General features: G+C 37.2%; 1 protein-coding gene across 4 annotated transcripts in view; it reads right to left on the reverse strand.

Moving 5' to 3' along the window:
• The window catches only part of TENM2 (teneurin transmembrane protein 2), a 1,518,527-nt gene that overhangs the window by 861,988 nt on the left and 630,726 nt on the right, over positions 1-25,813 (reverse strand). For all 4 annotated transcript variants that reach the window (XM_085591001.1, XM_085591002.1, XM_085591003.1 and 1 more), the window contains one exon: positions 14,247-14,301. The gene's annotated coding sequence lies outside the window, so the exon portion shown is untranslated. The remainder of the gene's footprint in view (positions 1-14,246; positions 14,302-25,813) is intronic.

Genomic DNA, 25,813 nt, shown 5'->3' on the forward strand with positions numbered 1-25,813 from the left:
CCAAGAATCCTCTCTCTGTTCCCCTTCAGGTCCCTTTTCTTTTAGTTGTATTAATAATGCCAACTACTTTACACCTTGCTGGATCATTATTTGGTTCTCTGAATGTTGATGATGTTGCAAAGGTAACAGAAAAAAATCAAAGCAACCCTAAAAATTCAGAAGTTTGATTTGAACCTCTGTAGGCATAACAAAAGCAGCTTTAAAGTCAGATCACAGTGATGAGTTTCTTTAGAAGAAAAGGAACATTAACCTTTTATTATTTCTCACACCACTCAATTCATACAAAAAGTATGGAAAAAGTCTAAATATTTTCTCATCTACTTTTCTATCACTATTTCTCCTACCTAGCATTTCAGTTTTATCTTTTAAATCAGAGGTACTAAGTCATTTTTTCCATGTTCTGAATCACAGACCTAGAATTTATGCCCCAACGTACCCTCTCATTTCCTTTATTACAAGCTAAACTAACTATAGTCCCAATGCTCTTGCAACACCCACTGCGCTCCAGACATCCAGTTCTCTCTCTCATCTTCCCTAATTATTTTGCTGAGGGAAGGTAAAATTTAATTGCTTCTCAAATGCTAAAATGATAATTTCAGACAATAGAGCTCAGCATTAGAGGGGGACCCCCAGAAAAAAAAAAAAGTGGCTGACATTTTTTTGCAAAAACCTGGAATTCCACTTACTGTAAAATAATAACTAATTCTAGTTTGTACAAGAAAAAAAATACAAGCAACATATCCTACCTGCAGCTCTTTCAGCCTCACCAGTCTAAAAAGGTGCAGAATCTCAGAATGTGGTGTGGGCATAAATATAAGACTACAAAACAGCAAAGTCCTGCCTTTCCACAGCCATCCTCCTGCTCCACAATCATCTATCTCCTACTCCTGTAATTAAATTCTTAGACAAGAAACAGAAGTGGATGGGATTGCACACCACAATCTTGGTATGCTGCACTTAACATTTACCACTAAAAACACAGCTGAGCAGCACAAAGGGCAACAACTTCTTTACTGGTGAAACACCACAAATATTTTGTTCTTACAAGCAGAGAGAAGGAATGAGGGATGGGAAATGCTATTGAGTGTTTCTGTGGTTCTTCAACAATTAAAAACTTACCACAGGAACCTGCACAAGTGTTAGTAATAATAGACTGTCCGATAATGTCCAATATTCTCAGCAGAGCAGATTTTGATCATATGCAAAACTTGGAGGAAAATGTGTTATGACCACATGACTCCTTCCATGTAGAGTGTGTGATGATGAGCTGTGGTTTGTATGGATTCCTGAGTTATTTTTGCTCCATATTTTCTCCATGTGAGAAAGGGCTATTTGAAATTACAATCTGCACATATGGAGTTAGTATAAAATTTAGCTCTATAACAGAATAAAAATTTTAAAATGCAGAAAGAAATTAGACCCCAAACACTGGTAAGGGTCTCAATAAGCAATCTACAAATCAAACCAAGTAACAGAAGTTTTAGGGTGCTAAGTAATCAAGCACGAGAGGGCAATAATTTATTATTTCTAACGGCCCAGGTGTGCCCTCGGGGTGCCTGTAGAACATTCCAGCAGTGTTCACTCGTGCAGGAGTCTCAGGTACCCAGCTGCCCCCTCCTTGCCCAGTGGGACATGCCCTCCCCACCAGAACCCAGTGGGCAGCACAGACCCAGCCATAAATGAGCACAAGAGACGTTAAAGGAGAGAGAGCTATCAAAAGATAAACACATGATAATTATTTTATTGCCTCCATCCTGTCAGAACACATTTGGTTTTATATATCCATAAAGCAGGCTTCTGCCCTCAGAACAGCTCTGTTGTGAGAGATTAGTACTTGTCAACTAAATTTTAAAGTGTGCTGTGGTTTAAGCTGGCAGGCAGAGCCATTCACTCCCTTCCCGCAGGGAGAAGGGACAGAGAATCAGAAAAAAGGCAAAACTTGTGGGTCAAGATAAAGACAGTTTAATATGACAGATGAGGAAGGGAAAACAGTAATCACGCTAAAAGACAATACAAACCAAATGACACACAAGGGGATTGCTCACCACCCTCTGAGCACGCCCTGCTCAGTGGTCACCACCCCTGGCCAGCTCTGCCCAGCTTTATTTCCCAGCAGGACAAGGTGGAAGATGCCTGGAACACACCTGGGAGAGCTGAGCATAGCTGTCCCAGCTGTGTCCCCTCCCTGCTCCCTGGCAGGGCAGCAGGAGAAGCAGAGGAGTCCCTGACTGTGCCCAGCAGTAACCCCAACACCCCCAAATGTGTTATCAATGTGCTTCTCACAGAAACCCACAGCACTGCACTGCACCAGCTACCAGGAAGGAAATTAACCCTATCCAGGCTGAACAGAACAGACAATAAATAGCCAATAAACCTTGTTTGGAAATAATTACAGATCTATTGCTATAATTTTTAAACTACCAAACAATGGTAGTTTAAGCAAGTTGTTTATCATAGTCAAAAGGTCTCAGAGAAGCAAGTCCAACACCTCTGTAAAAACATGACAGGAGATAAAAACATGCATTCAGGATTACTTTTCCCCTTGTTTTAATTGTCACTTTAATGCAAATACTCCACAAATCAACCAGTGTGCTGAATTATCGGTGTGATAATATATTCAAATATTTGACATTTACATTAATTGGAGATAATGAAGAAAATATTTTTTGTTTTTCATTGGATGAGACTAAATGGGCTGGAAATTCAAATGAATAAAACATCTTTACCACATCCACTGTACACCTGTTCACATCTCTGTTAACAGCTTGATATTTTTATTAGGTGCATGCACAGCCATACAAGGACAAATGACCATTTTCACACTCACAGATAGAAGTGAGCACAGAGCTCATTGTGTGAGGTCGTTTAAACCACAGGGCTCTGACAAGTGCTTAACTAGACCCAAAATGCTTCCACTTGGTCCTGACTTCTAATTTTATAAATTATTTACAGTTTAGTAGGTGCAAAGCTAGTGGAAAATGCCTTTTCTGGCACCTTGATTGACAGGATAATTATACTGTGGTTTTGTTTTTAGCACTGTTATGCAGAATCATAATGCTATTAAAAAAATATGAATGTTATGAGCTTTTAACTTTGACAAGGTCATGCTGAAGCCTACCAAACAGATGTCATGGAAAGCCACTGCTGACATTAACCAGGTCCTGTAAGTACTGCTGCACCTTTCCAGTTTTATTTTAGTACAACTAAATTTTTAAGATTGGACTGTTAAAACTAAAAGAATCAGAAGAAGCAATACAGATATTTATTTTTTCTCATTAGTATTATTTCTTTACAGGAAGTGCCTAAAAACCAATAGCAACAGGTTACATTCTTCTGTGAGGCTCTGTATTTCAGTCAGTTAATACCTAGAAGGAATTTCTATAGACTTTCAGCTGCAAAGTGACACAATTTAATAGAAATGAGACAGCCCTACAGAATTTACCTTTTAAAATACATTTGATCTATGGTTTGTGAGCATTCCTGATTATTACAGACTTTAGTGCAACCTTCTGCAACCTTCTGTGTCCATGTCTTCATTCATCCCTTTTGCTATTCACCCCGGCCAGCAACAACCTTGATTAGCATTGAAACACTCAGAAGATTGGTTAAGATATTGAATAAGAAGCTGCAACAAATCTGGCAGGAATTAGTGTCACCTGAGGCCCAAACCAGCCTGAGCTGGGAAGCAATAGTGTACACCTAACACTCTGGGAGCCAACTAATCTTTTGAAAAACAGGTTGAACTTACTCTTTAAGCTACTAAGAAGTGATTAGATTGAAGTTGCATGTCTATAAAGAGAGGATTCCAATAGTGGAATGAAGATGTTATAAAAGCATAAAGAACAAGGGCAAGGTCTCAGACCATGATAAAGAAAAAGGGCTGCAGTATTAGGTCACAATGCATAATGCATTTCCCTGCTTATGTGATATTGCAACTTCTACTCATGCTGCAGTTCAGGAGAGGACAACAATGAAGTCCATTTACTGCTGCCCTTTTTGCATGATTTTGGATCTATACCCACAAACATAACTGCAGTAACATCTGAGTAAAACCAAATACTCTGCACAGAAACTTACTGCTCTGATGAATGACTTAAAGGGCAGGAGCCTCAAAAAGATACAACACCAAACTGTGCTGGAGCAACCAGGGTCACTCTTTATTTGTCCATGGGCATTTGTGCTCAGATATTTCTCTTTGTTACAAAAGATTATAATTTCCTATCTTGACTGATGTTTTCACAGAAGCTTGGTATCTACTCTGAGGCTGTTTGTTTCCTTCTCTTTTTTTATTCCTTCCCTTTCCTTGCTCCTTTACATATCTGCCCACATGCATTATAGATAAAACCATGCTCATAATAAAGCCTGTAAAAGAATATCATGTCAGGAGTGTTAGTGAAAAAGAGAAACAAATAGATTCTACTTTAAGATATCTTATTTCTCATTATGTCCAAACAGTTCTTCCTATCCGCTTCTTCTCAACAGCCTAAGCACTATTTTATCTTTCAGAAACACTGCAGGCAAAGCACATGAAGGAATGAATACACAAGTGATATGGGTAGAACTCAGTTATCAATTTGGGTTTCCCTCTTGTCTTGTTACAGACAAGGAGCTGTCTCAAATGAACGATGGCTCACGGTTGCTTCTCTTAACCCATTTACTGCAAGGTAAGATGTTCTAAAAAGTGACCTCTTCTATTATCAGGTACACAGAAAAGCCCTATTTCTACTGTGCTGTGACAGGAGATCCCATGTTTCAGTCTCATATTGCAGCCTGTTAAAGGTAAATATGACAGATCACATGGAGGCTTCCAAAACTGCTCCATGACTGGCTTAATCTGCTTTGACAGAGAAGCCAACTCCAGTAGAAAACACAAAAGAAATCTCAGACAGGAGATATGCTATGCCTATGCATAGTATTTTCAGGTAGAAAAGTAATTTTTAAAATAGTTGTGATAAATTCAGAAGGAATAATAAAGGGCAGAAATATTATGTCTCATATTGAAAGCAAACATGGAAGACAATGTTTGTAATACATGGGAATAAATGCCACTTGCTATAGTAAATAAATTATTGTAAATATTTTTATAATAACCATGAAGAAGAAAAAAATGTGCATACTATGTTGTTGTTATTAAATATTTTATTTAAGGCAGTCTTGAATAAAAACCCTAAACAGCCCTTTTTGTTTTTGCTAGTTCTCAAGAGCAGATCAAAGTGAGGCAGTCACCTTTACTTGGAAGAGTATACACCTTCCTTCATTAGGAATGCACAGTTTAGTGATTAATTTAGTGCAGCTATGGAAGGAAATCTTTCTCCCAACATGGTGCATTCTTTAGAAATCTTTCCAGCAAATACCAGAAAAATGCAAAATTGCAATTATTTTATTCCTGACCCGAAGTTTAACCTCAAAGAGAATTTGCACAAGCTGTTCTTCCTTTATTGGTGCACCTACATTACACTACTAGTAGTACACCAATGAACTAAACCTGACTAAAAATAAAGGATGCTTTTGCTTTCTTGTAGGCAGATATTGTACAGAAACCATGTGTGGCCTACAGGCTTTAAAAAAGGATGCATACAAGTCAGTTCAGAGGGCTGTGTTCCACAGCAGAAGACATCATATCACTCAAACCATGTTCATATATGCCCAAAAGGTATGCATCAGTTCCTGCTGGTAAATTTAAGCTGTATCCCAAATGCTCTCCCTTGCTAAAACCAGGAAAGCATACAGTCACAACTTATGTCCTGGTAGTACCAATCCTGGTAACATAAATAACTGCAATTGCAATGATAAATTCAGGAGTTTGTAAGTCAATATATTTTCATTTACGTCTATGACCTTCCTGCTCGTATCAACAGTGATGATTATAATGGAGTTTTTTTCCCCAACTGATTAGATCATCCCTTATCTGAAAACATCAAGCTGCTTTGCCAAGGCACACTCAGACTAACATAGTCTTAATATGAAAAGACTTTCACCAAATGGCTTCAACTTATGCAACAAAATTCCAGATCCAATGCAAGATAAGCTTTGCATTAATGTAGTACTCATGGACAGAGAAAATAACCCATGCTATAGTGACTGATGGATTCTAAAACTGTTTTATATATTATTTAAATTTGAAAGAATTGAGGGTAAATGTTCAGAATCATAAGTGTTGCTCTGACTGTCCATATGTAGACCATGATTTGTTGACACAGGCTTTAAGCAGAATGGGACTGCAGCAAAGAAGATTGCGGAAAACTTCAAATTATTAATTTTTTTCCCTTCATTATTTATCATTTTTTTCTCTTTGGAAGATGTAGGTCAATATAAGGATACCAAAACAAACCCCCAACTTTTAAATTTGCCACATTTTATACAGTAGAAAAACCCCACCACTTCCATCTGCCTGACTGTTAATGCAATGCCTCAAATCTTGTCCAAACTGAGAAGCAGGCCTTATTTTCCTTCAGTATAAGTTGCTTTTAGCTGAGAGAAAATGAGCCCTGTGTATCACAACAGAACTGAAGGTCAGGAGGTTATTTGGCTTGCTGTGGCAAGTTGATCTAAATCACAACTGCCTGCTCAGCACTGCTCACACAGCAGGAAGAAGTGGAAGGGAGGTTGCACAAAGCCAGCATCAGGTTACTTCTGTCTCAGTCTTTGAAATAATTTTCCTACCCCTATGGCTTTGTTTCCTTTATGGTTTTAATGAACTGAACTGCCAAGGGAAGAAAGAAATAAAGAATGCTAAGGAAGGGTTTAGGTGTCTGCCAGTAGGTGTATGAGGGATGTCCCCTTATTTCGAATAATTGTCTAATTGAAAATGGCTTTCTGAGGCATTCTAATTTTCTAGCTAACATAACATCTTAGTCCACAATCAATTTAATCTGGTAAGCATCATTAGGGAGGGGAGTGACTGTGCTCTTCTCACACAAAGACACTTGGTTTTGTTCTCCCTTGAGGTGGAAGTGCTCTTGTAGCCACACAGTGAGGAGTGAGTAGGAGACTTATCCAGCCAAAAATCACAGCAGCAGCAAGCAGTTCTGTTGGGGCTGGATCAGTTCACAGACTTGGGCTGTCATGTGGCTGCGTGTGAATTTCTGTAGCACAAACACAGGGTGGGAACATATGGCCTGCAGTGGATGCTGCTGAAGTGAGCTGATAATGGAATGGTGTGAGATGCCTCTTCTGGGACAGGCACAGGTTGGAAACCGAGCACCTTTCACCGGGATGGAGTGAAGCATCGAGGCAAGGGCCACAGAATCACTCTACTAGCTAACTCATTTTAACAAAATAAAACATTGCCACCAGCTTCTCAAGCTGTCAAACAAATAGGTATGGCTACATTAAAAACATAAATTGGAGTGGTGAGGATTGCTCTAATTTGAAAAGGAAAAGGTCCCATGGGCAAGGCTGTGCTGAAGGACAGCAGCGTGTCCTAATGCTGCTCCTAAAGGCCACACCACCAGCCAGGCAGGGTTGGTGTTTTACAGCACATTTCCTATCCATGGCTGCTCTGAAGTTTCACCTCTGAGGTAAGATGGCATAATTTACATGTGGAGTAAAAGACAGATCCACAGCCATCTATTTGCAGTATTTTACAGAGCAATAGTAGAACAATTTTTAATGAACTATGGCCTAAATTGAGAAAGGAGGAAAAAGGTCAATAAACAGAATGAAAATCTCCTAATTTGATCCATTTGCTGACAACAAACACAGATTGGGCAAAGTACCAGACAACTCTAACAGAACTAGCAAGGTTAATGGAGCTGCTGCTGTAACATATTGTAGATCTCGTAGTGTCAGTGGCGATAGTGGTAATGTTGTAAACACAGTTTGTTTTCCATCTGGTGCGTGGTACATGCCCTTGATAAAAGGGTGCTGCATTATGCATTTCTGTTCTCCTAAATTTATTTACTCCTAAAAATGTATAATGATTTTAATAGCCATATACAAAGACAGAACTTCTGCTTAAAAAAAAATGGTTATAAAAAATTTCCCTAATGAGGTTAAGGACAACATTAAATCAAATATATTGTCATAATAAGTATAGGATTTCTTTCCTCCCTTCAAAAAAAAAACAATTGAAATATTTCTCCAGGTGAATACCTTCAAAGCAGTTGTTGTGGGGGCTGCATAGGACTCAAATGAAATATTATAATAATATTTTACATTTGAAATTATCATGAGCACTTTACAAAGTGTGTAATGCACAATTTTGAAACTACTAATTAAAACTATAAAATATCTATGTACCAAAGCAAATTAAAATAAATGGAAAGTCTTATTTCAAGTGCAAGAGACTTAGGATCAAGCCTTAAGAAATCACTAATATGAAAATAAAGTGCCTTTGAGGAACACTTCATGATAACATACAATAGTTGTGAATCTCAGATTCAACTTCATCCTGTACTGTTAGGGATTTCACACTGCTGAGCACATACTTTTATATCCCTTAATCAATGTTTTTAACTAATATTCTTGTTGAAGCCTTAATCTGAAATATAATCACTCTTTTCATCAAAATATTTACAGGAGCAATTGTGGAGCCTTGAAGGTTCCTGTTTGAACTGTGCAGGGTATCTATGGTTACAGTGTGTTATGGATGGTGAGGAGCAGGAGCACGCTGTGTGCAGGAGAGAGAAGTGCAATCAGACAGAATGTAAGGAGGTAACACATTGTCTAGAGAAATTCTGTGTATTGCTGGAGTAAGCTGATGACAGGGAATAAACCAAAAGGGAAGGAAATGGCATGCAACTGGTCCTATGCTGGCATTAATAAATATCAAATAGAACGTGGGAGGCTGTGAACAGGGCAAGGAGAGAAGCAGGGCACAGTGCTTTGCCATTCCCCCACAATCCTGCCTGTGACCCTGGATGTCTGAAATGACATCTTGTGCCTTGGCCCCTGATGCCAGCACAGCCACTGGATCAGGTGCTGCTGCACAGGAATGTTTGTCACATTCAGGGGGAACAGCTCAGTGAGTTACTCGTGAAATCACCAACACATCAAAAGGGCTGAAATTTGCTGTACAAGTCTTTGCTTGAAGCCTACCCTCCATAGCAGCATTGAGTACACAACTCATGTAAACATCTGTTCAGTTCCCAAGCTCCAAAAATGAGTTTGGATCTTACTTTTCAGGGCAAACAATGAGATTAACAGTGTGAAGATTAATTCCAATCAATATAAACTAGGAGCTGCAGCCTATGTTTCCTCAAAGGTTGCAGTACAGAATCATAATGGATGTAGTTTCAATGTGGATGTATGAACTGAGCTTTAAGAGCTGATTTTTCACAATAAAAGAATCACAACATGAGTCCATCCACTTTTTACACACTGACATCATGGAGACAAATATTTTGTATTATTAAACACTGTCTTCTAAGAACAACAATTGTTTGTTTTTTCCAAAATAGAGATTTGGTGATAACTTGCTTTTTTTCAGAAAAATGAAACTTGGATTTCGCCCATCCCTTCCAAGCATTTTGTTATGTAATAGCAGTAAAAATCCTAATATTTCCAATTCAGCATTTTACATTTCCCTTCTTTTAAGCCCCTTTAAAAGGAACTGAAAGAAAAACTGGTTTCAGAAAGTGAACATCACTCTTACTAGCCTATTTTTCCCAGTGGAGTAGATGAAAAATACAAGTGTGAAATGACATATATATAAAATAAACAATCATAGTTGGAAAGAAAAGGAGAGTTAAAAAAGAAAGAACTGACGTTAAGTTCTCAAATATACCCATATTGAATTGTCAAAAAAGTGAAAACAGATTGAATGAAACTGGAGATGAAACATGTTTGTATTCTCTCAGACTTTGTGAGATTGCACTAACAGAATGAGAAAAAAGGTTTAAAAAATTCAGTTCCATTTGCCTGTATTTCCTTTGTTTTGTTCACGTTTGGAGGAGAAAATTTCAAACAGAGCCTAGTTGACTGTTCACTACATTTCTTGCCAGACACAAAGTATTAACACTGTTTTGAAAATGCTTGTGAGAGAAGAATTCTTTTGAGAGAAACCATGTCCTTAACAGGAGAATCTGAATCTCAAGTCCAAACTCTAAAGTAACATTTGCACTCTTAAGGAACATGCTATATAGGCTTATTTAGCTGACAGACTGAATTTGCCAGTATTTGTTCCTCACTAAAAAAAAAAGGAAAATATCCCATTTTGAATGTTAGACTTAATGTAAAAGTGATTTTCTACTAAGAGGCTGGAATAGGAAAAGAATTTCTCAACAATATGCTACACAATGTTGCTGAGAACAAGCACCCCCATACACCCTTTCTATAAAAATAATTTAATTATAGAAAATAACATGGATGCAAATATAGTTTCCAAATGATAGCATAGTTTCAGCCCAACTATTTCCAAGGAAATCACACTATTAATCCCTGAGAGCTATCAGATGTACAGAAGACATGGTTGGGTTATACAGACACCAAATTCTGTTGCTATGCAGTGTTACACTCCAAGTGCCAGAAGTCACCAGTGATGATTAGGAGGATATGGCACTGGAGCTATTTAAGCAACTAAGATAAATACACTCATTGGAATAGGTTACTGTTCACACACACAATATGCATTAGCTTTTGACCTGATGAGTGTGTGGTTTCAAATAGTTAAGACAGAAGGCATAAAGGAGAAGATGTATTATTATTATCACATAGCAAAATGACACTTACTCAGTTACAGGACCCTGACAAGCACAGGAGACAAACCCGTGTTACCTGAATTCATTAGTCCTTTACTTATTATGTTTCTCTAAACATATGATTACACTAAATTACTCCACTTTCTCCAACTCCTTGCCATGATGAGCTATCATGCCCTTGTCATGCATGATGTGGTTGGCTAGGATACCATCCTTTTTCCTTAAAGCCAATTTTCCTTTCTGTCCTCAATTCCCCACTCTGGCTTTTACACAGAAAAACTAACTTGCAGTTCAGCTACTTGAAAAAAAATATCGATATGACTTTTTTTTTTAAGTTGAGAATGCATAATAAGTTGCTTAAATTGTAACTTTCAAATATTTTTGCACATTTAAAGTCTCTAAATCTGAAGTTCATATGCTTGACCATTAGTTGAAAACTGGAAATTATTTTTCTATGCATTTATTACTGAGATGCAGGACATCCCAATGTAACCATTCTAGCCACATTCATCACAAGGGTTACCTGGGATATGGGTTGCACATTTAATTTCAATTTAGGATTAATTTTACTTTACGTTTAATTTTATATCTTGTTCAGGTTACTCTAATACATATTTTAAGCTGAAATATTCTTTTCTTGCTATACACAATTTTATCACCACCATTTTATCAAAACTTGATTGATCTACATTGTGAATGATTCAGCTGTAAACACCTGGGGATCTTGTATTTAAGAATTCTTGGGGACAGAATTTCTCGGGAGTTTGGTGGATCTTACCGACTAATTATTAAAATAAATAAATTGTATATTAGTAATACATGCATTTTGCCATTGACTATACTGAAAAAAAATCTGCAACACTATAAGAGCTGTTTACAAAATAAGATTTATATTTAAAAGGTATTGTATTTCTTTTTCTTCCTTTAATTTTAATGAAGTCTTTGACTACTACTTTAGACTATGATAACTTTTAAGGCAGGTAATTGCTAGAAACTTTAATAATTATCAGAATGTTTCTTTTTTAGGTTTCCACTTTTCAGGAAATGAAGCAATGGCAAGTATTTTGTAATACACATGTATATACATTTCTTTTTTCCATGTTAATCTTTGATTCATGGATCAATAGAAGAGTTACTTAATGAAAAAACTATTTTAAATAAGAGCTGTCGCAAACCTGTTTGACTCATATTTAACCTTATTTATTCCTGACATAGATAATGTCAGGGCTTGATTTTTCCAGCAGTCCTAATAATCTTAAAGATAACTCTGAAATTTACTTGCTATCTTTCCTGTGATGACCTTGAATAGCATAAATGGTTCTGCACATTTTCTGGATTACAAACATTTCCCTGTTTGGCACCAATGTCTACTTTGTAATCATTGCCTTGTGTATTTAATTTTAGGTACATTTTTAGTTCTTGAAGCTTTGTGCTGCTCATGGATTTCCTCAGACAAAGCATTTATAGCAACTTCACAAAGACAATACTAAATCTCCTTTTATTAAAATGTATTAAAACATAAGTTTCAGACATGCAAATATATTCAAACATAAATATCAGGCATACAAATGTCCAAAATGTAAGTAAAATTCAAGTGCTAATAAAGTATCTGGACTGTCCCTTTTTATTTCTGCTAACAAACACTAAATGCAAGGATTCCTAGAAACCTCAAGCCACCTTTATGACACTGACTTACTTTAAGAAATGACTGATTGAGTGAAATCGCACCTAATGATATCTGCAGCACTTAGTGCCACTCACTAAAGGGAAATCACCATTTATGTACTGATGGTTAAAGATAAAACTAAAATTTTGTCTTACAGGAAGCTGAATCATAGAAGCTTGTGAACTAACATTTTTGCCATAATTTTAAATTTATTCTAAGTCATGGATAAGTTCTCTGGATTTTGCTGCCTTGAGCATTTTCAGAAGCAGCTCCCCCGCAGGCTCAAAAAAATTCCCTAAAAAGTACCCAAAAATTTATCTAAAGCTGCTGTTCCTGTACTGCTTCCCCTTGCATTAACAATTCCAACTGCAGAGCTGCACAAAAACATCACACTGAAACCTGGTCCTTCAGCAAAAATGTTCTCACACTTTCTGAAGGACAGGGTTCTCTTGGGAAGGGGTGGGGGAACCCTTTGGGGCTTTAGTGGTGTTTTTTTTCTTCCTCTAACTGGGTTACTGCACCCTTGCAATTGCCAGTGTAAGTAGGAAGGAGGAATCTGGGGTCAGAGGTGAGGAAATCAAAGCTGCCACTCTGACTGCAGCACAGATCCAGAATGTCCATGCTGACCTTGAAACTGCACCTTAAAACATCTTGGGTAAGATATTAATGCATGCCTTTCCATAGCCATTCATGTAGCTTTTCCTTTTAATTAATTTCTGGATATGATAGATTGTGCTTTCAAGAGCTATCAGACTACCATATTAAATTTTAGAATCATTAGAAAGAGAAATTGAAAAAAAGAACAAAAATATGAACTTCAAAGGTGAGGCACAGAATAATAACCATGGCAAATAAGAGCCCCACACATTTTGGAGTTTCAAACAAGCTGTTTTCCAAAGGTAAACAAAGGTCATCATTATCTGACCTCAATAGTTATTTATCTGTTTCCTCACATTCCAGAAGTTTATGTTCTAACCATCAGAATGTGAAGTGTCCCATTAATTTACTTTCTTCTTATATAGCAAATATTACATATTTTGTACAAACAGCAATCTATCAAACACTAGAGTGCACCCATCTCACCTTGTAACACTAAGGGTCAAAAAGCTGCTTCTAGATGATTGGAGAACAACTTTGGCTTGTTTTAAAGCTTACCTGAAAGTAGGTATTTAAAGCCAAGCAAATCTTAACTCAACACTCCCAGAATATTCTGCAATAGAACTGTTTCTTCCATCTGTTGTGGGAATTCAGAGGGGCTGCATCTGCTCTACTTTGTCCAAAGCACTTCATTTGGAACAGAAATAAGCAGCACTCCTCCAGTCTGTGTGCTGACTTCAGAGCAATTAGGCAGCACCTAATGGGAGGTGCAAGAGGTAGGGATTTGCCTGGCAGCCTGGATGCCCACTCTCAGTCCTGTTACTGGGAAATACTCTTAATGACTGACATTTACAAACAAGAAGCTACTGGTCTCTTGGCTGGCAAGGATGTCTTTTGTGCCAGAACATTCATAGTCTCATTCAATAAATTTAAATTGAAAGTGCCCTTAGATTCCATCCTTTTATTATTTTTTTTAATTTGGTTTCACCCAATAGTGTGTAAAAAATCAATAGTGTTACATCTTTATACTTGTTGATCCCCTCATAAACCCATGTCTCAGACTGTTATTACTGAGTGCAAGTGCCTCCTTCTGCAAAGACTGAACCTCATAATCCATTTTGCATCTAAACCAATCTCCACACAGAGAAAAAAAAATCCCCAACAAAATACACCAGGAATCCTCATGTCTGTATGGGCACTGAGTGCATCCCTGAGGCTTTATGCTAAGCAGCTGAAATAACTTTTGTGGAACTGTTGAGACCATCAAACCAAGGAAGTATAACCATTCCAAACATGTTTTCCTTCTGTACTCTGGATTGAAAAGTAAATGTCTTACAACTTACCAGTGCCTCCATCTGCTCTTTTCAAGACTGTTGACTATTCACTTGTTCAGTAATCCTAAAAAGAAGAAAACAGGAATGCTTATTTTCAATGCCACCATCAGGTGTAAGTAGATGGATCCAAATTTCAGCATTTTCCACAAGCATTTAAATATGACATGTTAAAAAAAAATAATTTTAACAATACTCTACAACTTGATAAAAGTTTTCTCAAAATCAAAATCATTGCAATAGAGCTGAACATTTCTATGTGAGACAACATCTGTTTCTGCCATCCTCTTCATTGCCTCTTCAGTCCCTAAGCATGGATTGACCTGGATGCCTTTTCCTATCGTGCCAATGCAGGGATGCTTCACAAATTACATTCACAGCTTCTTATTTCCAAAGCTCACAATAATGGAAGTAAGAGTTCTGGGAATTCAAAAATCAAAGGATCATGACTGCATGGAGACAAAATACTCTTATCCTGCTTTCTTCTGGTGTTTTCTTCACCAGTATAGAAGATGCAGCTCCTGCCCTTATCAAAGAGTCTTTGACAGTTACAGCCAAAAAAAGTTAATTTTAAGAAAACAAAAATAATCTCAGAATGCATCCTACAATGAATAAACACTTATTTACGCAACTTTGTAAAACCGTCCAAAACACTTTGTTTGCAACAAAATCTAAAATATATAAAGATATTGTCTTATATATTTATTTTGCAAGTCATAATTTTTTAAAAATATTTTCCTTCATCATAAAACTTCATTGCAGATTTAAAGCCTAGGTTCATTAACAGAAGCATCATAAGGCATTTAATCTAGCTTTGACTTAGCCTGTGTGCTGAGTGCTGTCTCTTCTAGCTATCATGAGAGAGCATTTTGGGTGAATTGTGGGTGATCTCAGTGATCCTCACAAAAGGAAAGCTGTCAGGAGCTTCCCTCAGTACAACAAGGAGTTGACAAAGCCACTTTTACTTTCTACAAAAATGTAAAATAGCAATAACAAAGACCAGCACTTAAAGAGTAACATGAATTTATACACAATACTGTGTTCAGAGGCAATTAAGAGTTTCATTTACAGCAGCTTGTTACCAAAGTAGTGCCAGCAGTGTTTATTAATTAAAGGTGTTTTTTCATCCTTAGCTCCTTTGTGAAGAAAGTGAGAATTAGTCTACTGTTTCTGGGGAATTACAGTTTTCTAATTATTTAAAAAATGAGGGTGACTAGTTCTGCCACCTATTTGCCCTGCAAACATTCTGCCTCTTATACATGCCAGAATTATGACAGTTCTGTTTCACACTGCCTATACATTATTTTAAATATTGCTGCTGTACAGAATCTAAATTATTTTGTCCATCAACCAAAATCTGTGCTGGTGTTCTTTTAAAAAAGCTCTGCTCTTGGCTTTCAGAAGAACATGTTGTTTCATTCCCCTAAAGAAGCTCAGAACATCAAGGAAAATAACATCAAGTGATAGTGGGTTCAAACATATTTCTAATCTTTACAACCCTTCAGTACTTACATTAAAAAAAGTGAGGCATAATTTATTTCTGATGAAACAGAGTTGCTCAGCTCTCTGCTAATAGGATCCTCAGGGCAAAAGGGGTAGGGAAAGCACTGATAAAAGCAGAGAGCTTCATTTTACTGGGATTTTTTTTCTAGTCTGGAAACAATAAATTAATAATAGTGTTTACTCTGATTATCGTTGATTTAGGATAAATTGTTCTCATTTAGCAAATGGGGAAATGAAATTCAGTGCCCAAGGGACAGAGAATGGAAATCTATGCCAAAGGGTACAATTGTAGACACATTTAGAGACCCATTCTGAGCTCCTGGATTAATTCCAATCATTGCTGATAGTAGGGAGGCTGATATTCTAGTACCGTTTACCAGTTTAATGATGCAAGTTGCCCCTCCTTTCTCCTCCTCTCCCTTTTCTTCCCCTTCTGCTCCCCTCATGTCCCTCATAAAACTTATTTGCTTTTTGATTAATCCTTGAAAAGCCACTAGCCTTCAAGCTTTTGGAAAAGCCAGGACAATTTTTCTCAGAGATACACACCTATGTTTTAATAATTTTAATTAATCCAAAATTATTCTTCTGCCAACCAACCCTTATTCAATGCAGGAATTGAGCAGGAAAATGTCAGAATCCTGTATGGTACACTGTACTGCTAAAAAAGATGTACTTCTCAGAAAAAGCATAATGAAAGCAATAGAAACACCGTTATTCATCCAAAAAGGCAGCTTGGACAAAGTGTACTGTTAAAAGTATTGTAATTTCCTTAAAGTGCTGTAGTATCATCATATACTTCCCATACTTGAAAACAAGGAAAGAGGATACATAACCCAGTACTGGAGGTGATGACAGACAGCAAAAGCTTCAGATTAGTGTTGCATTTCCTCCTATGGAAAGTATTCCCATTTATTACCACTCATTAAAATTTAACTTTATAGAGCATCTTTAAAAGGTCACTTTTAAAATGGGAGTATTATAGCTGATATTACTGACTAGTTAGAACTTTAAGAACACAAATCCTGTCTTGTTGTTTTCAATTATTAAAGATAAAGCATAAATATTATTAATTCAGTTATTTTTAATAAAAAGTAGTTTATTGTTTTGCTATGTATCTAGCCCAGTCATTTGCATCGAGTTCTCCTAATAAATACCTTTGCCTTGAAAATGGCATTGTATTGTTACACTGATGTATTCATTACCTCATATTGCATTTACCATATTCTAAGATGGTATATTCCTTAATGTTTCAGTCTTATCACAGGTGCTGCTTTTAGCACTTACACACCATGTATGGAAGCAAGAATATATGCAAATATCAAAACAAAGACTAATTTTAGAAAATTTATGCTACTCTGCATACCTAGAGTAGAACCCAAAGTATTCAGTTGGTCTATCCCAATAGGATACTCATTATTTTCATCTTAATATTCAGGGAAATGTGATGGTGCTTAGAACTCCATTCCAACAAATTTTGGTGCCAAAATGGGCTTAGCACAAGTGCAGGCTACCACTGCTTCCTTCACAGGCTGTCAGTGGAACTTAGAGATATAGATGATCCATTTCTTTCAAGAAAAACTGAATTAAAAGTACACAGATGGTCAGTTTTAACCCTTAACACCACGAGTTTAAACCTGAAATTCAATTTCTCTACTGCTACTTTAAAGACACATTTGTGATCTCTTCTGACAGCTTCTCCTCCTTGGCACAAGGACTGTGCTGACTTTGAATGTTATGAATGGCTTTTAGTCTCCTTAATTAGGGGTTCCAAATGATCCAATAATGTCACAGTGATGAGCTTGATGTACTTTTTAATGGCTATGTTTGTACTCATAGCACTGCTCTTTCGAAGGATTTTTGTCTTCAAACTTGGATGTAACAGAATTATGCAGGTACTGGCTGGTACCTCACCCAAATCAGTGCTTGTAATTGTGCTACTGGACTAGAGAGTGGCAGTCAGGAAACACTTGGTTTTCACAATGGGAAAAAGGAAAAAAGCCAGAGCAAGCAAGACATACCAGTGCCAAAGACCAGCCCCAAAAATCTGTAGAACCTAACCTATGCCTCCTATTTTTTGTCCCCTTAGTTGCACACACTACCAAAGGAACGTTCTTTTAAATATTTAAAGATAATTTTCTTAAAATTTCTGGGTGAACTTGCAAATATACAAATAAAAGTTTACTCTTTGGAGTCCTGCTGGTACTAGATCTCATCAGGTAGATTGAAGATCGCTTTCTAAAACTGAGTAAATGGCTTTAGATGTGACTTCATCTCTTTCTTAGCCTCACCATAAGTTACATTTCAGGAGGAAACAGTAATATTATGAAGATTAAAAGAAAAATAAATAAAACTGGAAAGAGACAAGCCCTACAATCAAATTAAGACTTCTTTCTAGGATATTTGAGTCAGAAATTTACAAGCAAATAAATAATGAAGTAGATGTGTAACACATGTGTGTTCCTACTACCTGCTTACTCTCACCTCCATCCATCCTTTATTTTGAACTCTCCCAAAGCTTTAGACACATCTGCATCACTCATTGTCAAGCTTTAGGAAGGACCTCAGAGTTTCAAGTCTTGTACAGCTCTAGATGCAGCAAAAATCAAGGATTCAGCTATCCAAGACCTCTTGGAATATCAAACCAATAAATTCCCTTCCACACAGGCTGAGTCAAAGCCCACACAAAGTGTTTTAACAGTCGACTCTTCCTTTTAATGCACAGCCAGAGAAGATTCAAGCCTAGTTAGCAGGACTAAATGGTTTGTTTGGACTGATCAGATTCAAACTCCAGATGTCAAACTGCACTCAGAGAATGAACCAATAGATGATAGTGAACACCTTCAATCCTTGGTTAGAAAGGTTTTTCCAGACTGCTAGATATAATGCAAGATTCAGTAAGATGTGTGATTTCACTTCTGCTCCTTGGACTGCTTCTATATTTGATACTGAAATTACAATGGACTTGTTCTGAAGGGAATGCTTGAATCAGGCATATCAAATATAGCCACCTGCTACTATTAAATAGCATTTGTAGTTTGCCTACTGTGATATCATCTTGTAAGTAAAGTTCAAAACCTATGAGAAAACCTGCTCTAATAAGAAATCCATTTCAACAGAAACACCAGGTTACATTAAAAAAAAGGATTTGTTTCCTAATACCTTTTTAAGTAGCTTTGGCTAAACTGCAGGGAAACATCCACTTACCTTTAGCTATCAAATTGCACCAGAAAAAGAGTAAACTTTTAAAATCACAAACATTTTCCAGTATACTTGATTGAATTTTGTCATTCTGGTAACAGGCAACAACCTTTCTGTAATCCACCACCAAAATGATAAATGACCCTAAAATTTATAGAAGAAACAGATGTAAACCTTAATTCTAGAAACAAGTGAGAATCAACACTTTCCCTGAAGCATTCTGATTTTTTAGTCTGTCATTCTAAACAAAAATCAGGAGGAGTGTAACTCAGAGAATCAGATGTTTTTGAATTTTCTCCAGAGTGAGATTTTTATCTGCACAGTGCCATCAGCATATTCACACAGCAATGTGATCAATGTATTTGACTCTAAACCCATGGCCTCTATAATGCCTCCAAAGTTCTTTAATGGCACTTGCTTTCTGCTGGTAATAATTCCTTGACAGGATCAGCTTCGTGTTAAGATGTGCAAAGCTTCAAAAGGCTCTGAAAAAAACAATTTCCACAATAGCCTCCCTACTCAAGAAGGAAGCAAGAAAGCTGTCTGCAAACTGACAATCTTGGAGTTTTTGTTCACACTGTTTTCTGATGACCTTACCTATTATTTTTGTAAAATCTTTTACATATGTCTTTTAAAAGGATTTTTTAACCAGGGCAGCTGGTTATGGGGAGCACAGGAATAGGAAGCAATAACACATCAGGAAGGAAAATGTCCTTTCAAATGCAGTTTGCAAACTCAACCTTGTTTGCTATATACTCCCTGTTTTTTAAATAATGCACAAATCATCTCCAGTACCATGGAAATAATCAACAGAGAATCAAAACCTGGAGCTTCTACTAGAGCACAAATCAAAAGCTGTTGGAATCCAACAGCTGGAGCCTGTCTCATTATTTCACTGCACTTTGATGTGCTTTTCAGCCAAGTATCTTAGAGATTTACTTACAGATATGTCTATCTACAATTTCTACATTGCTTACACATTATAGTTTCCAGCAGAGATAAATACACTGAGTTCTCATTAAAAAAAAAAAAAAATTAAGTCTTCTATTAAGCTCAAAATCCTGTAAATAGAGGAACTGAAAATCAGCTGCATCTAATAAAATAATCAAGTTTGTTATTGACTTTGAGCTGGTAGTTTCCATTAGATTATCCATCATACTTTTATTATGTGATCAACTGCCTAATTAATTTCATACTCATGCATTTAGGCAGAAAGCTGTATGTTTCAATGGGCTTTGCTATAATCCTGCACCTGCGGCCTCAGAGATTTAGACAGCTCTCTATCATGAGTTTATACTGTGCCTATAATCATGTCAGCTGGAGTATGGTTCCAACTATCCAGGCTGTTGAAATATAACAGTATTTAATTTCTGAGGCACTAAAAAATTTGCATCTGTGGTTATGTATCTTTGGACTTTAATCAGATGAAAGTCACTGAGAGATATTAAGAGAGTTAGATACAATATTTCGCTCAGACAGTTTTAGTGGATGTATCAGACACTGTTTTGATTTTCCTTGCTTATCTAGTAATATGAACAGATGCAATCTATGCTATTGTATAATGAATGTTGATTGCCAACAGTATTTGATTTCGCAACCATTCTGTAGTGATAATTAAAGATAACTTGATATCCTACACAGTGATAGTTAAAGATTGCTTTGTATGCATTATTGCATAAATAAATGCCACAGAGAGAATGAACAACTCTCTGCAACTTTTTTATCTGGATTACATTTCAGGGCAAAAAAAAGTCACAAGTCTTAATAACACAGTAGTCTTAATCACAAAATTTGTCTTAATTATCCTTTATTTTCTTCTAGTTTATGGAATTTACACTAAGCAAAGTTTTAGTAATTTAGGATGCCTTAGGTGTATCTTCCCCAAAAAGGACAAGAAATGCAGTCTGATGAAGGCCATGCTATCACCCACTGATCACACCAACCCAGCTGGATCACTGTGATTACAATGAACTTCTGATAGGGCTCACCTGTAGTCTAGATTTAGATGTTTTTGTACCATTTTAGATGTTATTGTACCATTTGGAAACCTGAGGAAGCAAACATTTAAATGTACTGTTTTCCACTAATAAACTTAACCAAAATTCAGGTATTCATACCATTATAGTTTTGACCAAAGCTATATGATGTTCAAACTAAACAATACACAAAATGTGATATAGGAGCCAAGCTGGAGTTGTCCTTTCACATCAGTAGCTCAAGGAAAGCATGGATAAGCCCAGCCAAAGAAACTAGTAATTGTATTTAATTTTATTTTCAGATCAGGCATAATGACTCTATGGTTCTCCTGGGTAGTGGAAGAAATCTGCCCCAGCCCTGCAACCACTGCTTTGCTCACATCCAGCATGTTCACTGGTTAGAGTGTGTGAGAGATGCCACAGAAATGCATCTTTATTCACTCAGGCATGCACAGCACTGGCGCTGCATCCTCTGCACTCCCTGCTTGCCCAGGAAGGCAGAGAAGCAGAAACACCATCCTTTGTACTGCCCTTTGTACAACCAAGCCCTTTGCTGACTATTTTGAGCTTGTACAGCCTATTTCAGTAGCAAACACAGCCTCAGCCCCATGGACAACAACATTATGCCTCCAACCCTGCAAACTGAGATGCTAATTTGGGTAAGTTTGCCTTGGAGCAATGCAAGTCTGTGCATGAAAGCAGTGTTTGACTGCCATGGGTGCTACATCCAGCTCTAAGCAACTGATGTGCATCTCCAGTGTCTATATTACATGATGATTTTTATCTCTGGAGTTTTATGTTTTGCTTTTAATCATAATTCAACAGAGAAGACAGCAAGCTCCTTAGTTCACTGGTCAATACAGTTAGCAGGTGAAGTCCTTACAAATGACAGATGTGCTTTCACTGCAGCAGTTGTTCCTGGCTTAGAAAGGATGTGTCAGGTGTTGAAACCTGCCAATTAAATGATCCTCATTCTTGATGTGAGCTGTAGTTGTTGAGTACCTTGTAAGCTGAAATCTCCCTCCTCTCCTGCTCAGACTAACACCTATACATTCCCTTCTGGAACACTGATAATTTGAAGCTGATAATTATTTCTGGTTTTTGCTAAGAAACTGAAGGATACCTGTGCCTCTGATGTATTTCCAGTGTGTCTTTGTGTATGTCAGAATGCTATCAGTTCCCTGCAATGTAAGAAAGCATTTCTGCTGACATTTTTCTTATGACTTTTCATTCCAATTTATGAAGTCACCTGTTGAGGAATTTTTATGATACCACCTACTTCCCATAGAGGCTACCACCTAAGCCTTGATTAGTTCACAGGAGATCAAACTCCCTAACAAGTTACTGTCAGGTGCATTTTTTAAGATTAGAACTAGGTCAGGTTTATTACCTACATCAATTCTTTCATGTAGCACAGCTAAGACAAAAAAAAGGATTTTAGAACAAAAAAAAAAAAAAAAGGAAAACAGGACTGTAAGTATAACTTACAGATATAAAAATGCTTCTCATCTCAAAAGGGAAATGCCACAAGTGATTTTTAAATTGCCAAACCCCCAAGGCTGAAGCCATATAGTCTCCAGCTTTGACTAAGAGACCTTACAATAGTACAGGAGGTTTTGTTACACACATAGCATATGAGCAGAATCATTTGTAATATGGGATCCCTTAGATATTCATTCAGCAAAGGCTGTGGAAATGATTTTTGTTCTGATGAGGACAGAAATAGATTTACACAATATTGATCTTCTCCACATCTTGGGATTGCTCTGTGTAGTTTTGGAAGAGCTACAGTAGAATAGAAGCAATAGGCAAAGCTTAATAAAAAGATGGTTTGTATCATATTTAATTACATTTTCTTTCTCTTTACACCTCATGATAACCCATCTCTCTATGGAATCCCAGACACCTTTCTACAACTAACATCCATTTAATGCTAAATCTTTATTGTGATGTTATGGTGTTTCAGATTCTGATTCAAGAAAAGCAAACAAACTGTGAGGGATCACAGTAACTGTTTAAAAATATAGGGCTTGTGATTAAGTTCCAAGGGTTTTTGTGTTTTTATTAAGTTCCAAGGGTTTTTATGTTTTTTTATTTGTACTGACCAGCCAGCCTATGTTTAACCACTATGTCCATGGCTAGGCATAGAAGCAAACACAGAGAAACATAATTACTTTTTCTTTCTTTCTTTGTTTTAAATTTTGTTTATTTTCATGGGAGTATCAGTGGTGCCCACGTTTCCAGGCCATCAGCTACTCAGTGCTTAAGAGAGCAGCTGACAGCAGATAGATTAAACCTGCTTTTCCAAAAGCACTGACAAAATTATGGCTACAGCATTTGTGATTTTAAGGAAGAATTCTAATGAACCAAAGAGATACTACAATACAAAGCCTAAAGGAGTCAATAAGGGAGGTTAAAGCTCTTAGGTAACCAGAGATTCCTTTTATGGTGGTGTACCAATCATTATTAATCCCCTTGCTTGAGCCCACTGAGTTTGGGGATAAGCCATGGAACTAGATACAGATGGCTTTAAGATGTCCTTTGCAAGAACAGGCATCCCAAGAGACAACATGACTTAAACACATTTTAGGGTCATGTCTCCTCTCCTGTACACTTCTTATTACTGCCAGTACTAATTAATGTACAAGATCAGACAAACATTGCCAGCAAGTGTGTGACAAGCAGCCTAAACGGGAAGCTTTCCTAACAGGAATGAAACACACGGGAAGTGGGATGAGATGCAGACAAAATACCATTATACTGATTTTGCTATCTATATAATGTCAAGTAAAAAAGCTCTAAAAAGAAAGGAAGAGCCTTGTGGGTTTAGAAGGTTCAGCTCAGAAACAGAATGCCCCTGCAAAGCCAGTTTACAACACTGAAGGACTAAAGATGTCCATCAGAGTCCAATTCCAATCATGCCAACAAAACCAGGTAAAGACACCTATAGAAAAATTCTTCCCACAGGTCCCTTTCTTCAGCAGCTCCAGGCTCCCTACTGATCACCATCTCTTCTTGTGAAACAGAGCAACACAAAAGGGAGCAAAGCTCACCAGTAGCTTTACTTAGCAACATTTGAGAACAGAACCTGACATTTTTCCCTTCTGAAATCTATTCTTAAATAAGCTTCCTGATTATTTTTCAAACCTTGCTAGCTTTTTTCATAAGTTGTTCACTTCAAGAGGGTGGGTAACACATCAAGAGGGTGGGTAACACATCTGACCTTCCAGTGAAACCTCTCTGAGGTGATACATGGTGCTCCCAACCACAATTAGGCAATAGCTACCTTCTCAAAGATTGAATGCTCTCTTCTTGTTTTATGAAAAAAAAAAAATAAAACATAATGCAGAAATGCAAAATATTGAAGCCATCAGCTGGTGTGATGAGGCTGTCAGGTATCTCACTGAGTAGGGCATCCCACACTTGAGAATCTCAATGGAATAAGGAAGTGGGGTGCCCTAACCCACAAAGGACAGCGTCAGATCACCTTAGGGAGTTCTCCCAACACTCCCATTCCCATGGCTGATGAGGACTGTATCTCACAAGAGTGAGGTTTTGGGATTGCCTGTCTGAGGACAGGAAGCACTGGGGCCTAAGCAGTGCATCCTGGACTGTTGTGACAGAAACCAGACCTAGTCGAAAGATAATGTGGTGCTAAATGGCTGGAAACAAACAAACAAACAAAAAAAAAAACAACCAACCAAAAAACCCCCAACAAACCCAGGTAGACAGGAGGTCATTTACTTCTAATCACAGTACCTAAAGCAGAAGATAAACTCTAACTCCTTTTGTGTTAAGATATGTTAGTTCCCCTTTACCAAATGGAGCCAAATTTTTTGCCTAGGAAAAAAAAAAAATCAATCAATACTCTTAGACATGACAGGTCTAAAGACAAGAGCAGAAAGCAGATTTTTACATAATAAACCAAATCTCCCCCAAAGGAGGACTTGTTAAAAAAAGTAAACAAACATGACTATCCTACTCCTATTCCAAAGGGGAAAAAAGAACTATAAAAACCTTTTAAAAGTCCAAAGAAGTTTCTGAACTTACAGATCCTTTGCCCCCAGAATCCTTGCTTGTGTGATGTGTCTCTACTATACTTTATATACACTGCATCTGTATTCACAGGGCTGTATTGTTGCACACAATTGTTCCCAAACCTCTCCATCTCCTATTTTTCACTGAAACATTGGGATCCAGCCTTGCATGAGCCTGCAGCACTCCAGATGGGTCACAGAGCCTTGCCAGCAGCCCTGCTCAACATGGCAAGATAATTTTACAGTCTTCTGTTTAAACATTGTGCAGTGAATATGATTTCTGATTCAAAATAATAATGACATATGGCACAGCTTTAATAGCACTGCCATTTTGGATGGAATGGAAGGTTTTTTTTTTTCTTTTTAATTTGCTTTATTAAAACACAATATCTGCATTAGTTACTGAGAACAGACAGCCAAGAGTAACGAGGATGACCTATTCAACATGGAAATTTTGTGCAATGGCCTTCTGTGCAAGTTGGCTAAATGATGTAACAGGCACAAGAGTTCAAAGGTCTGATGAAATGACAAAACAGTAACAACTCAGTATCTCTTTAAATTTAAGAAGCATGGTCCCAGGGGTTGCCTGACTCCCTTCCTTTCTCTCTCTTTCTCTCTTTTTTCCTTTACTTATTTTTTTTTTTTTTTATCTGAATACCTGATTAGGAATTAATCCTTGACAACCTTTGAAACTATTAAAATATTCAAGTTAATTTTCCTCCATCCTCCAAAATGTAGCTCTACTTTGGGCAGGTATCATGCATTTGATTTGTATTCCCTTTACACAAACTCAATTATTGCACAGGTCCTTTTATCATTTTAAGAAGGGAAGAAATTCAAGAGCTTGAAAGAGCTGTAACACAGC

This window comes from Lonchura striata, chromosome 13 (genome assembly GCF_050655825.1).
Source record: "Lonchura striata isolate lonStrDom1 chromosome 13, ASM5065582v1, whole genome shotgun sequence".
In the NCBI taxonomy this organism is placed as follows: Eukaryota; Metazoa; Chordata; class Aves; order Passeriformes; family Estrildidae; genus Lonchura; species Lonchura striata.